Consider the following 15,545-nt stretch of genomic DNA (forward strand, 5'->3'; position numbering starts at 1 on the left):
CCAAGCTCCATTCTCACTGGACCTGGAAGAAGTTAAAGCTATGCTTTCTTGCGTTTCCTCCTGCAAATATGTAAAGGTCCTGGGGTCTTACTAGCTTCAAGATGAGCAATTCCCTCAAGGTGTCAGTGTGGGTCCACACTGGCTGTGGCTGAGACACCCATTACCCCAGGTTATGCTGCTTCTTTGCCAAGGTTAGAAATCTCAGATGAAACAGGGGAACACAAATGGGAGAACCCAAGCCTCCTACAGGTGCCCTTCCTGTCAACACTTCCCCCCTGAGGCCTTGTCACAACCTGAGTTAGGGTACAAATTCTGAGGGCAGGTCCTCTCTCTCCCTCCCAGTCACCAGAAATCTCTCCTTCCAGCCTTATTGTTTCTCAGATGGCCTGTTCCACTCCAGCCCGCTCCAGGACACACGTCAACCATTTAGGATCTTAGGACACAGTCTTGAATTTCATTAAAGCTTTTTGTGCTTTCAACCCTGATAAATTCCCGAGATAAACAATCACAAAGCTTGGCCAACATTAGGGGTTAGGAACTCCATTTGAAATAAGGCATAGGTAGCCTAAGTGATGTGCACCATGTGTTGGAGGCAAAACCTAGACAAAGAAGCCAGGTGTGCTGATTGTAGGTAAGTGTCCTGTCCAGGATGCCACCAAATTGCAAGTCAGAGAGCATGCAGCAAATACTGGTTTTGGAACCAGCAGGCAAGAAACTGAAGGCTCACTTGTGTTTTATTATCAACACTGGGGAAGCTGAATAAAACCAGCTAGTGGTGGGCAGGGAGCCAGCAATGGCTTGATTAGATCTTCACTCCGTGGTTACCAGCCAGTGCCATCCAGGGAAAGCCTGAATCTGGAGGAGGAGAGGCTGTGCTGCCAGTGCAGCCAGCACCTGTGTTTGACTATTTCTACTGCTTATTTCAAGCAAACAGGCAGTGACGCAAGAAAGGCAGGAAAGAGGACTCTCTGAGCCTGGCATCTGGCGAGGCCATGTTTTACTGAGCATGCACGGTGCTTGTCTTCCATCTTGAGGATAAACCACTTGGCCCTCAGTCAGAAGCTCTCCTAACTAGAAAATGTCTTATTTTGGAAACAAATGCTAAGTAATGGGTTGGCTTCCTGGTGTTTATCTCTCTGGAGTCAGCTTCATATATCTGGGGGCTGGAAGCGATTAGCGGAAGGACTGTTGGAAGCTACATCAGGAAGGTGGTCCTGTTTTCTGAGACGCCCTCTGACTTTTTTGCAGAGCATCTCACTTTCCTTGGGACACCCCCACCTTCTCGTGCCTAGCACCACCAGGCTGCCTTGCTCCCTTTCTCAGGATGACACCCAGACCTGAACTTTCCAGGCACTGTCTCAAGGTCAAAAATGATACTGCCTTCTTCATCCTCATCAAAATTGCCGTTTTCTGGATGTCATGCTGTGTAGAATCGGGTGGCGGTGGTGAATGGGCCCACATAAATAATTCATTCTAAAACACGAGCCCTGCCAATATTGTTATATAAAAGAAACTTTCCAGTGGAGTATAAACTTTATCACGAACTTGAGAATTTGTATCAGCTTTGTTCACTACCGTGATTTGATAGAAAATTATCTCATTAAACCCAACAAAACAGGCCAGTAATAATAATATGGTTAAAAATGAGCCTCAAGAGAAATATTTAGTAACATTTGCCAAGTTTGGAATGTAATACATTATTTTGCTATTGTTGAAATCCTCAGCAATAATAACAATGTGGAAAAAGTACTTTCTCAGAAGGGATGGTAATTTCATAAGTTTAACCCTAATGTATTTGTATGCAGAAAATGAATAATACATTGAGCTCCAAAAGAAAGAAGGCCCATGAGGCAAAAAGGATACTACTAGGGGAAAGTCAGGTCATTACTAGACAAGAGGCCTGAGACAAAATAAACATGGTCTCGTGCAGAATTTTTTAAACTTCATGTAATGAGTGTTGTGGAACCAATTCCGTGAGTTTTAACCACACTTTTCTTTCTAATGGTATGAAATGGAATGTACTATACCACGGATAGTAAGGTCAGTATACACATGTATAAAATATATATGAGTTTGAATAATATTAAATGTAACTATGAGGATCGTGGTTTAAACTGTTTGAAAGCAATAAGTTCAAGGTGCTGGTTTTAAATTATTTTTAAGCTCAGAATTTTTATGTGGAAGCTTAATATGTAAAATAGATCAAAATAAATCTGCCATCACTGCAGGCACTGGTGAAGGGGGCGGGACTCGGCCCTGTCAGCTCGCTACAATCCACCTTCCTGTGAGCAGCAGAATTTTGAAAACCACTGGTTCAGAAATTATACTGCTCCAGAAATCACACTGCTCCAGAATTACAGTCTGTCAGTTCCCCTAGTATAAGCATCAAATTGATTCTTACTATTGAGGTTTGAGAGACCCAATAATACCACCACCTATCCCACTGAAATTCTGAATTGAGAGAGACAATGGTGTCAAACAGATGAGGGTCAAGTATCAACAAAATACTAATAAAGGCTATGTTGGGGACTGTACTTAAGTGCAGGGTGTCAGTGGATTTCTTAATTTAAACGGCAGAATTAGATAGACCTATGCAATCACGGCAGCACTGGAAACCTGGAAGGCCCCAACCCTAATTCCCACTCAGAGGCAGAGAGACTCAGCAGACAAGCCCATCCCAAAAGCAAAGGGATGGGAAAGGCTAAGCTAGACATGCCTATTCAGAGAAGCCAGGAGTGCTATATTAATTGATACCTCTCCACAAGAAAATAGGAAGCAGATGGAAAAGAGGCTCCTCTCCATGACACTTAGCAAAATGAAATATGCTTTTTCTTCATAGCACTTACTGCAATTAGAATGAATGTCTGCCTCCCTTAATAGACTTTAGACTCTTTGAAGGCAGAGGCTATATCTATTCTATATACTGTTATGTTGCTAGCGTCTAGCACACGTTACATGCTCAACAAATATGTGCTGCATGAATAAGACTAATGTAAAAATAGTGTCAATATAATAGAACACCTAAACCCCACTTTCAATACCAAGGTATTTGAGAATTGAATCATATTCATTCAATGTCAAGCAAAACTGAGGCAGGCCTGCTCTTGAGAGTATTTGAAAGATTATATTTGCTCACCGTGGTGAACAAAGAAAAAAATTAGTCCTGGCAGGGCATGGTGGCACATGCCTGTATTCCCAGCATTTTGGAAGGCCGAGGCAGGTGGATCACCTGAGGTCAGGAGTTCAAGACCAGCCTGGCCAACGTGGTGTAACCCCGTCTCTACTAAAAATACAAAAAAAAAAAATTAGCTGGGCATGGTGGTGCATGCCTGTAGTCCCAACTACTCAGGAGGCTGAAGCAGGAAAATCACTTGAACCTGGAAGGCAGGGGTTGCAGTGAGTCAAGATCATGTCACTGCACTCCAGCCTGGTGACAGAGTGAGACTCTGTCTTCCAAAAAAAAAAAAAAAAAAAAAAACTAGTCCTACTCAAGGAAAAGAAGCTGTGAAAAAGTAAGAAATCTGCCCCCATGAGAAAGAACCACCAGAGCAAAGCTTCCCTCTTCTGGAAAGTCTACCAGGGTCCTACAGTTTCCTAGAAGAAAGGCCTTCCTCCCATGTGGTCTCAAGCTCTTCTCTACGAGTAAAGTATAAATCACTTTCAGCTTCTGTGAGAAAACAACTTTGACTTATCAAGCCTACCTTTTAACGTGGCTTTTGCCTACCAAATCTACAAGGTGATGAAGCTGTTTTAATCAACAAATCCAAGAGAAGTAGCTATTTAAACAATAAGAATTGTAGCCATGTTTCCTCATGCTGTAAGTCCATGCTCTTAGGGGGCATTAGGTCTTCCAACTAAAGAGTTGGAAGAGTCTCATTAGCAACAGCAGCATGTGAGGTCAAGTGGGAATGTACAGAGACACTAAGAACAGCCGTCAGCCAAAAATCTCTCCTTTATTCGTCCCATATTATAGACTCCACTGGGGGAAGGCTATGAAAACTCCTATTTAGATTTAAATATATTTTGAGAAGGCAAGCCTCTTTGACCTTTATGTCACACCCCTTATGGACTTACAGCCCATCAATAAGGGTTATTGATAATTTAAACAGAAATTACTTATACCCTCTCTACAAAAAAAGAGCAACATTTTATTTATTATTTATTTATTTATTTATATTATTATTTGAGATGGAGTTTCACTCTTATTGTCCAGGCTGGAGTACAATGGCGTGATCTCAGCTCACCGCAAACTCTACCTCCTGGGTTCGAGCAATTCTTCTGCCTCAGCCTTCCAAGTAGCTGGGATTACAGGCATGCGCCACCACACCCAACTAATTTTGTATTTTTAGTAGAGATGGGATTTCCCCATGTTGATCAGGCTAATCTCGAACTCCCGACCTCAGGTGATCCACCCGCCTCGGCCTCCCAAAGTGCTGGGATTACAGGTGTGAGCCGCAGTACCCGGCCAAAAAAACCCAACATTTTAATAATGAAAAAACAAATTATTTGTTTTTTCTTCAACTTTTAAGTTCCGGGGGACATGGGCAGGATGTCAAGGTTTGCTACATAGGTAAATGTATGCCATGGTGGTTTGCTGCACAGATCAACCCATCACCTAGGTATTAAGCCCAACATCCATTAGCTGTTCTTCCTGATGTTCTCCCTTACCCTACCCCCACAACAGGCCCCAGTGTGTGTTGTTCTCTCCATCGTGTCCATGTGTTCTCATCATTCAGCTCCCACTTATAAGTGAGAACATGCAGTGTTTGGTTTTCTGTTCCTGCATTAGTTTGCTGACAATAATGGCTTCCAGCTCCATCCATGTCTCTGCAAAGGGCATGATCTCATTCTTTTTTATGGCTACATAGTATTCCATGGTGTATATGTACCACATTTTCTTTATCAAGTCTATCATTGATGTGCATTTGGGTTGATTCCATGTCTTTGCTATTGTGAATAGTGCTTCAATGAACATACGCATGCATGTATCTTTGTAATAGAATGATTTATACTCCATTGGGTATATATCCAGTAATGGGATTGGAGGGTCAAATGGTATTTCTGGTTCTAGGTCTTTGAGGAATCATCACTCTGTCTTCCCCAATGGTTGAACTAATTTATATTTCCACCAACAGTGTAGAAGCACTTCTTTTCCTCCACAACCTTGCCAGCATCTCTTGTTTTTTTGACTTTTTAATAATCGCCATTCTGACTGGCGTGAGAGGGTATCTCATTATGGTTTTGATTTTCATTTCCCTAATGATTAGAGGCACAATTATTTTTAATATAAAAGCACTAGCCCTGGGCGTGGTGGCTCACACCTGTAATCCCAGCAATTAGGGACGCCAAAGTGGGAGGATCACCTGAGGTCAGGAGTTCGAGATCAGCCTGGTCAACATGGTGAAATCCCATCTCTACTAAAAATACAAAAATTAGCTGGATGTAGTGGTGGGCACCTGTAATCCCAGCTACTCAGGAGGCTGAGGCAGGAAAATAGTTTGAACCTGGGAGGCGGAGGTTTCAGTGAGCTGAGATAGCGCCATTGCACTCCAGCCTGGGCAACAAGAGTGAAACTCCATCTCAGAGAACAAACAAACAAACAAAACAGCACTAGACTGAATGATAAACTCAAAGTTAAGGATGGTAGTTACCTCTGGGGTGGGGCACACAGTGGAGAGGAAAGGGTTTGGTTACTCAGGAAACGTCAAAGTTAACTATAACATTCTTGTTTTTCAAAGTAGGTAGGCACATAGATTTTTCGTTTTATTTTTATTCTTTACCTTTATACTTACTGAATTATTATTGGACTGTTAAAAATTCTATTTTCTAATAAAGCAATAGATTGAGAACAGATGAGAAGAGAAGCATGATCTGTAAACTTGTATTCATGGATCATGAATACAGCTGTTTATTCTTCAAATGCTTCAAGTGCCTAGTATGAGCAAGGTACCATGTTAGGTTTTGATAGCGCAAGACTAAATGAGACATAGTCCCTCTTTTCAAGGAGTTTTGAGTCTATTTATCTAAAAATTGGCACTGAGTAAGGAATATATACCCATACCTGAACCAATCTGATAAAATTCAGAGCACAAAATTAATTCTGTACAGTAGGATTTTCTTGAGTCCTCTATCACACGTAATTGACCTGAGGAATTTTGCACAGGCACAGAAAGGATGAGAACAAAATAATAAGCTGACAGGTCTAAAAGACTCTGAGGCAGGACATCCAATTTTCTAAATATGTCTGGGGCTACAGGGGCACCCCTCTGTGCCATGCTCTCTCCTTTTGACAAGTGATGAACAAAATTCAGAATTCTAAGAAATAGCCCCATAGCTAACAGACTGCACCAGGAAATGATGGCCAGTTCACTGAGAAAATTTGTTCTTTTGAAATCATCTTTTAAAATATACACCCATTGCCCACAGCCTTGAGAAAGTGACACATTCGTACAGTCATTTGAAAATATGAGGGTATTTAGCACGTGCATGCCAGCTCATCTCTATTAATGTGAAAAGTCATTTCCTTTTCTTTGAACTAATTTGATTTGGTTGGCTTAAGGGCCTCAATTCCTTTCTTTCACCTTCATTTTAGAGCTGCTGTGAAATTAGCCCTTGGCCCACAGAGAGGCTCCAAATTGTTTTGCCTCCTTGCTCATGCATACTACATTTCATACCTGTGACATACAACTCATTTTTATTTGCCAATTATTTTGTAGCTTTCAGACAAAGAGAGGTTGAATCGCATTACAAAGAGGTAAGAAAGACATCTAATGTGCTAAAATATTTTAAAAGAAATTGAAGTGAACACGTGTTGTGGATCTATTGGCAAAATAATCATTATGTTCAAGTGAGAAGTGTCTAATAAAGATGTAGCCTATGAGAACTAGGAAGGTAAAGCAGAAAGAACATGGGATTTAGTACAAGGAATACTTCTTTTAAATTCTAGTTCAGTCACTTGTTAGTCACATGACCCTCGGCAGGTTCTTTGCCTTTAAAATAGGGGTAAAAAAATCATACTCTTGAGAATTAAATGACAGAATGAAAGTCCATGAGCCACTACCAAATAGTAGATGCAGAACCCTTGATATTTTCATGATATGCTATGTTAAAACAATGTTAAAGTATAATTGACAAATGTAAAACTTAAGGAAAGTGTTATTATCTGCCAATATTCGTGTTGCTGAAATTCAGGATGTTCAAAATTGATCTTGTACTCAATAGACAGTATATAAGCACTGAATTACATCAGTTGTAGAATACCACATGGCAGTGACTTTTCAATTTTAGTTTGTAAATATATATAAATAACATGGAAGTTGTGAAAAATAATAAGGTACTGGGTTCTCCCTCTAGAGAAGCTGGTTTACTATGCCTGGCATGGTCTAGTAATCTGTATCCTTAATGTACCTCCCAGGTAATTCTAACGGAGATGATCCTTAACCATATTTTGATCAATTCAGCCTTATGCAAAATGTATTTATGTACTTAGAATTTATTTACAAGACTTAAAAAAAAGATGGCTCAGATCAGCCACCACCTTTTATACTAAAAACTATCATTTCCAGGATATCAGTGGAAATGGTAGAAAGAAGATCTCCAAAAATCTGTTCCTCTATAAAATCAATGAGAATATGGGAAAATTTCATGAAAATCAACTTCTTTCAGAACTCTAGAAATTAGTGAAAGGCTTACAACTATCTGGGAAACATTTATTCAATATAAATGGCTGAATCATAATAAGCACAGCAAGATTTTAGGAGATTTAACTTGCCCTTTTCTCATTCTACCTTCCACAGCTCTGAAATAGCCTTGGAAACAGCTAAAACTAGAACTAGGCAGAAGACCAACAAGAAAATGGATAGAAAACATTGACAACACCATAAGCCTACTAGATCTAACAGATATCTATAGAACACTCCATCAAACAGCAGCAGAATACACATTCTTTTCAAGTGCACATGGAACACTCTCCAGGGCAGACCATGTGGTAGACCTAAGATGAGTCTTAATAAATTTTAAAAGATTGAATTCATGCAAAATATGTTCTCTAACCACAAGAGAATTAAACTAGAAATCAGTAACAAAAGGAAATTTGAGAAATACACAAACATGTGAAAATCAAACAATATATTCCCAATTAATAAAACAGAAATCAGAAGGAAATTTTAAAATATTTTGAAATGAATGAAATGAGAGCACCACGTGCCAAAACTTGTGGAATATAGCTAAAGCAGTGCTTAGGAGGAAATTTACACCTGTAAATGCCGATTTTAAAAGGAAGATATCAAATTAATAACCTAACCTTCTATCTTAAGACCTCCCACTAAGGAAAAAAAAAAAAAAAAAAAAGAACAAATTAAACCCCAATCCAGCAGAAGGAAAGAAATAGTAGAGATTGGAGTAGAAATAAATGCTACAGAGAATTTTTTAAAAATAGAGAATATTGATGAAACCAAAAGTTGGTCTTTGAAAACAGCAAAACTGACAAATCTTTATTTGACTAGACTGACCAAGAAAAAAGAAACACTCAAAGGTTTAGAGAGTTTCACTGGAAAATTCTAGCAAGTATTTAAAGAAGATCTAACACCAATCCTTCACGAAACAAGAAACAGAAGAGGAGGAAACACATTCCAATTCACTCTATGAGGCCAATATTACCCTGCAACCAGAACGAGAAAAAGATATCAAAAGAAAATTACAGACCAATATCCTTTATGAATGTAGACACAAAAATCCTTAACAAAATATTATTAGGTAGCAAGCTGAATCCAGCAACATATGAAAGAATTATACACCATGACCAAGTAAGATTTATTCCAGGAATGTGGTTTGGTTAACTACGGGGAGAAAAATCAATCAATGTAATATGCTGTATTAAGACACAGACAAAGCATTTGATAAAATCCAACAGCCTGCCATGTGAAAATACTAAAGACACTAGGAATAGGAGGGAATTTCCTTAACCTGATAAAGAGCATACATGAAAATTCACAGATGACATCATACATAATGATGAAAGAGTGAAAACTTTCCCTCTAAAATCAGAAGCAAAGGGTAGATGTCTGCTGTCACAGCTTCCTTCACCATTGTACTGACTGTTCTAATCAGTAGTCAGGCAAGAAAATAAAAGGCATCCAGATGGAAAGAAAGAAATATCTCTATTCACAGGTAACATAATCTTATATATACAGTGTACTAAGAAATCCATGAAAAAACCTATTCAAACTAATAAAGAAGTTCACTCAGATTGCAGGCTATAAAATCACACATAAAAGCAATTGTATTTCTGTATACTAGCAATGAACAACCAAAAAATAAAACTAAGGGAAAAAATAAATTTATAATAGCATCCAAAAGAATAAAATACCTAAAAATAAATTTTATCAATGTTGTGTAAGACTCGTATACTGAAAACTACAAAACGTTATTGAAAGAAACTAATGAAGATCTAAAAAAAAAATAGAAAGCTATCTTCATGAACTGGAAGACTTCATATTGTTCAGAGGGCAATATTATTAATCTATAGATTTAACACAATACCTATGAAAATTCCAGCTGCCATTTTTACAGACATTAACAAACCAATTCTAAAATTTATATGAAAACACAAGCAACCTAGTATAGTCTAAAGAAATCTTGCAAAAGAAGAGTAAAGTGAGAAGACTCACACTTCTGGATTTTAAAAGTTACTACATAGCTATAATCATCAAACTTTTGCTACTGTCATAAAGATAGACATATAGATCAACAGAAAATTGAAAAATCTATAAATAAACCTGTACACTTATGGTCAACTGATTTTCAATAAGGGGTACCAGGATCATTCAATGGGGGAACTAATAGCCTTTTCAACTGCCGTTGGAACAGCTGGCAATCCACATGCAAAAGAATGAATTTGGACCCCCAACTTCAAATCATATCCAAAATTAATTCAAAATGGATCAAAGACCTAAATGTAGAAGCTAAAACTACAAAACTCTTAGAAGAAAACATAGGTGTAAACCTTCATGGCCTTTTGAGTTCAGCAATGGTTTCTTAGATGTAACACCAAAAGTACAAGCAAGAAGTTAAAAACCAGATAAATTAGACTACATTAAAATTTAAAACTTTCATACTTCAAAGGACACCATCAAGAAAATGAAAACCCACAGAATGGGAGAAAATATTTACATATCATATATCTGATAAGGGCCCATATTCAAAATATGTAAAGAACTCCTGCAACTCAAGCATAAAAACACAAGTAATGGGCCGGGCGCGGTGGCTCAAGCCTGTAATCCCAGCACTTTGGGAGGCCGAGACGGGCGGATCACGAGGTCAGGACATCCTGGCTAAACCGGTGAAACCCTGTCTCTACTAAAAATACAAAAAATGAGCCGGGCGAGGTGGCGGGCACCTGTAGTCCCAGCTACTCGGGAGGCTGAGGCAGGAGAATGGCGTAAACCCGGGAGGCGGAGCTTGCAGTGAGCTGAGATCCGGCCACTGCACTCCAGCCTGGGCGGCAGAGCGAGACTTCGTCTCAAAAAAAAAAAAAAAAAAAAAAAAAAAAAAGACAAGTAATGAACAACCTAAAAATAAAGGGAAATTAATCAATTTATAATAGCATCCAAAAGAATAAAATATCTAAAAATTTTGAAAAAGAAGAGTGAAATTGGAAGACTCACCCTACTGAATTTTAAAAGTTTCTAACTATCTATAATCATCAAAATTTTGTTACTGTCATAAAGATAGACATAGGTGAAAAGGATATAATGTTTAAATGAGCAAAGGATGTAAAAGGACGTTTCTCCAAAAAGGATATGCAAGTGTCCAATAGGTACACGAAAAGATGCTCAACATTTATCATTAGAGAAATAAAAACCAAAACCATGAGATACTACTTCATACCCACTAGAATGATTAAAGTAAAAAAGCCAGACAATAAGAATTGTTTTCAAGAATATGGAGAAATCTGAACTCTCATACATTACTGGTGGGAATGTAAAATATGTCAACAGCTTTAGGAAATGGTTTGACAATTCCTCAAAAAGTTTACCAGAGTTACCATGTGTGTAGCAATTCCATTCCTAGGTATATACCCAAGAGAATTAAAAATATGTTCATAGTAACATTATTCATAGTAACCAAAAAGCAGAAACTAGAAATCCAGTTTACCAGCATACCACTGCTTAAGAGTCTGGGCTGCCTTTGCAATTAAAGAGAGCTGGCCTTGGGAGGCCAAGGCAGGTGGATCACCTGAGGTCAGCAGTTCTAGAAGAGCCTGGCCAACATGGTGAAACCCTGTCTCTACTAAAAATATGAAAATTAGCTGGGCATGGTGGTGCACACCTGTAATCCCAGATACTCGGGAGGCTGAGGCAGGAGAATTGCTTGAACCCGGGAGGCGGAGGCTGCAGTGAGCCGAGACTGTGCCACTGCACTTCAGCCTGGGCAATGGAGAAAGACTCGTCTCAAAAAAAAAAAGAGAGAGAAAGAGCTGGGTTTCAATCCCATTTCTATTTTTGATGACCTTGAGCAAGTTATTTAACATCTTTAAGCCTGTTTTCTCATCTCTAAAATATGACCCATAACATTACCTACCCTAGAGGAGCGTTGTGATGGTTAAATGAGATAGTACATGTCATATTCCTAGCATAGTGCCAGGCACATCGTAAGTAAATAAGCAAGATCTTGGGAATTTACTGTCTATTTAGTAGTTTTTCAAAACTAATGTGGAGAATTTTACAAATAAGTTTGTATATTGTCATATATCATTTTTGAGTTAAAACACAAGACATTTTCTATAAGACTCTTCTGTGCTTATGAAGACCTTTACTGCAAAGGAGTGAAGGAAGAAATAACTTTCCCCACAGTGATCTCTACTGCTGTGTTAGGGGAGAAGTCAACATGTTCAACTATTGTACAGGAGTGTTTCTGGTAAAAGAACAGGCAAACCAAAGAGAATATTATTGCTAGTAGCATTTTACAATAAGGAGCAGCAACCCCAAGAGATAGGCAGGACTTAATAATTATTTATCCAAATTTTACCAGAGAGCACTACTGTTACAAGAGGTTAAATCACTTTGGCTAAGTAGAATCCACATCTCATTCTTAACCCAGTACTCTCTTCTCAGACATTTTGCCTCTCCTTAATCATTTATGTCATGACAGAAAGGACAGACCTGATTTTCCTTTTATCTCAATGACTTAACGTTAGGGCACTCTGAAATAGCAACATTTTCTTTGTCACAGTCCCAGTAACCACTGAGGAAAATACTCTTCAAGAATCCAAGAGGAGAGGCAGGGGGATCTCTTGAGCCCAGAAGTTTGAGGCTGCAGTTAAATATGACCACGCCATTGCACTCCAGTCTGAGCAACAGAGCAAGACCCCATCTCTAAAAAATAAGAAAATAGATAAATACATAATAATTTTAAAAAAGAATCCAAGATGAAACCTGTATTCACCCAAAACCATCCAATATTGGTTTTTATTTTTCTAAGGGTAAGATTGGGCAAACAATGTATTTTAAGTTATTTTTCCATCATCTAAGATAATTCTCATATCATTTTAGCTGAAATGTGAAATTTTTACTTGAAAAGTGCAGTGCCCTCTGTACCAATGGGGATAATCTATGATGAAAATGTCAGCCTTCCTTGTGTCAGGGTCTCCACTAAAGATCAGGGTCTCCACTAAAGATCTCGAGACAATATCCAGATGTTAAGTATCAGGATCTCCACTAAAGATCTCGAGACAATATCCAGATGTTAATGTCTAGGTATCAAAGAAACAGAATATTATTTCATTTCCACTAGAAATGATGCTTAAATTTTTCAATTTAATTAAATTGTCCAATTATTTGGATGACTACTCCATCAAAAATCTTAAGATTAAAAGCAAGACCTAGGGCCGGGCGCAATGGCTCACGCCTGTAATCCCAGCACTTTGGGAGGCCAAGGTGGGCGAATCACGAGGTAGGGAGTTTGAGACCAGCCTGGCCAGCATGGTGAAACCCTGTCTCTAATAAAAATACAAAAAATTAGCCGGGCATGGTGGCATGCACCTGTAGTCCCATCTACTCGGGAGGTTGAGGCAGGAATTGCTTGAACCTGGCAGGCGGAGGTTGCAATGAGCCGAGATCGTGCCACTGTACTCCAGCCTGGGCGACAGAGTGAAACTCCATCTCAAAAAAAAAAAAAAAACTAGTGTTAAAATTTACAGTGATTACCATTAAAATATTATTAACCTATTATCCTGACACACAGCAAGGATTTGCACATACAGATGTTTACATTTTTCTCATTTAATCCATTTATAGGTATATTTCCAAATGTTTCCCTTTTATATTTCCCACAAATAATTATCAAGAATCTACTGTACTACTTTTCAGTAATAAAAAGTAACAAACTACTAATACACAAAACAACATGGATGAATTTCCAAAGCATTAGGCTATGTGAAAGAAGCCAGACACAAAAGACTACCCAGTATATCATGTCATTTATATGATAGTCTAGAAAAGGCAATATTATAGGAAGGTAATACGGATTGGTATTTCCAGGGGGTAGAGGTGAAAGCGAAGTAGAAGACTGAGTGAAGAGGGGCATGAAGGAATTTGGGGAGTGATGTAACGCTTCTTTATCTCAATTATGGTCAAGATTACGTGACTCCATACATTTGTCAAACACATGAAAGCATATGCTTCAAAGTGTAAATTGTATTATGTATAAATAATTATTCAGTTTAATAAAGTCATAAAAGCCCTAGCTATAGCATCCACCTGGCACACACATCAAATCATATAGAACCTACAGTATGTCAGAAGTGTGCATAGCTCTGGCAATAGCCAGAGATAGATATGACACCTGATTTCAGGAGCTTGCATCTACAGTGGGAGACAGATTTTTTTTTGTTTTTGTTTTTGTTTTTGAGATGAGGTGGGAGACAGGTTTTTTTTGTTTTTGTTTTTGTTTTTGAGATGAAGTTTGCTTTTGTTGCCCAGGCTGGAACGCAGTGGTGCAATCTCGGCTCACTGCAGCCTCTGCCTCCCAAGTTGAAGCAATTCTCCTGCCTCAGCTTCCCGAGTAGCTGGGATTACAGGCACCTGCCCACATGCCAGGCTAATTTTTTTGTATTTTTAGTATAGACGGAGTTTCACTATGTTGGTCAGGCTGGTCTCAAACTCCGGGCTTGATGTGATCCACCCACCTCGGCCTCCCAAAGTGCTGGGATTATAGGCGTGAGCCACCGCACCTGGCTAAGACAGACTTTTAAAAAAAGTATCACAGGAAAAATGTATACTCACAAATTTGGGTAAACACAACGAAGGGAGTGAGGGGAACAGAAAACAGAGAGACCTAGTTTAGACCTTTGTGAATTATTAGGGTTTTGATTTGAGATTTTTTTTTTTTAATGCCAAGACTTGTCTCTGGGAGTTTCTAGGATCACAAGTTCATGTAGAGCCCAGAGGAAACATGGGTCTTTCATTTAGTCGCTTGGGTCCTAGAAACTGGGAGAAGCTTGGGTGAGAGGCTGCAAAATAATGAGAGTCTGTTAAGCCATTAAAATTCCAGGGCATTTCCATTCCCGCTGGAGTTCCTGGACAAGGGAACAAACTTGTGTGTGAGATTGTTACTCATGGAAAATGCAGGTTTCATTAAGATCATTTGTATGTTATTAATAAAAATGTGTAATATGTATGAGCTTGATACTTGTCTGCTCCTTGCCTCTCATTCTATCTAATTAGCTGTGCGTAGGAGGTGCTGAATTGCAACAGCCCCTTTATTTTATAGTGATATTCCCAGTACAGCTTGAGATGTATTTGGAACATAACAGAGAAAATTAAACCATTCCTCTGGCCCTAATATAAAGAAAATTCTGTGGGCTCACACCTTCACTGAAACTGTTTACACATTTGAATTACATTCTCTCTCTGGTGATTAAGATGAGAAAGAACCTGCCCTATTAGTAAAATACTTTCGGCATTACCAAAAAAGAAAATTCAATCCATGATTGGGTAATACAGAAATTAACAAGCATCCACTTTTCAAAAATCACTACGTACACAAACACATCGTATAAATGTATGCACACACACACATTCTTCAGAAGAAGAGAAAATCCAACTTTCAATATTTGTAAAAGTGATTAACAGTAAAATCTTCTTCACCCCCAAGCACTTTAAACATGAACTTACTACCAAAGTAAACCACAGGAGTGTAATTATAATAATAGCTAATACTTATTTGGTACTGTGTGCCAGACATTCTTCTGCAAGCTTTAAACATATTCATTCATTTAAACTCTCATTACCCCATAAGGTAAATACATTTGACCCTTGAACAACGCAGAAGTTATAGTTGTCAATCCTCGCACAGTCAAAAACTCCAAGCATAATGGAACTCTCCAAAGCTTCGCTACTAATAGCCTATTGGTGACTGGAAACCTTACTGGTAACATGAAGAGTTGATTAACACATATTTCGTATGGTCTGTGTATTATGTACTGTATTCTTACAATAAAGTAAGCTAGAGAAAAAATGTTATTTAAAAGACATAAGAAAAATATA

Source organism: Macaca mulatta, chromosome 11 (genome assembly GCF_049350105.2).
Source record: "Macaca mulatta isolate MMU2019108-1 chromosome 11, T2T-MMU8v2.0, whole genome shotgun sequence".
In the NCBI taxonomy this organism is placed as follows: domain Eukaryota; kingdom Metazoa; phylum Chordata; class Mammalia; order Primates; family Cercopithecidae; genus Macaca; species Macaca mulatta.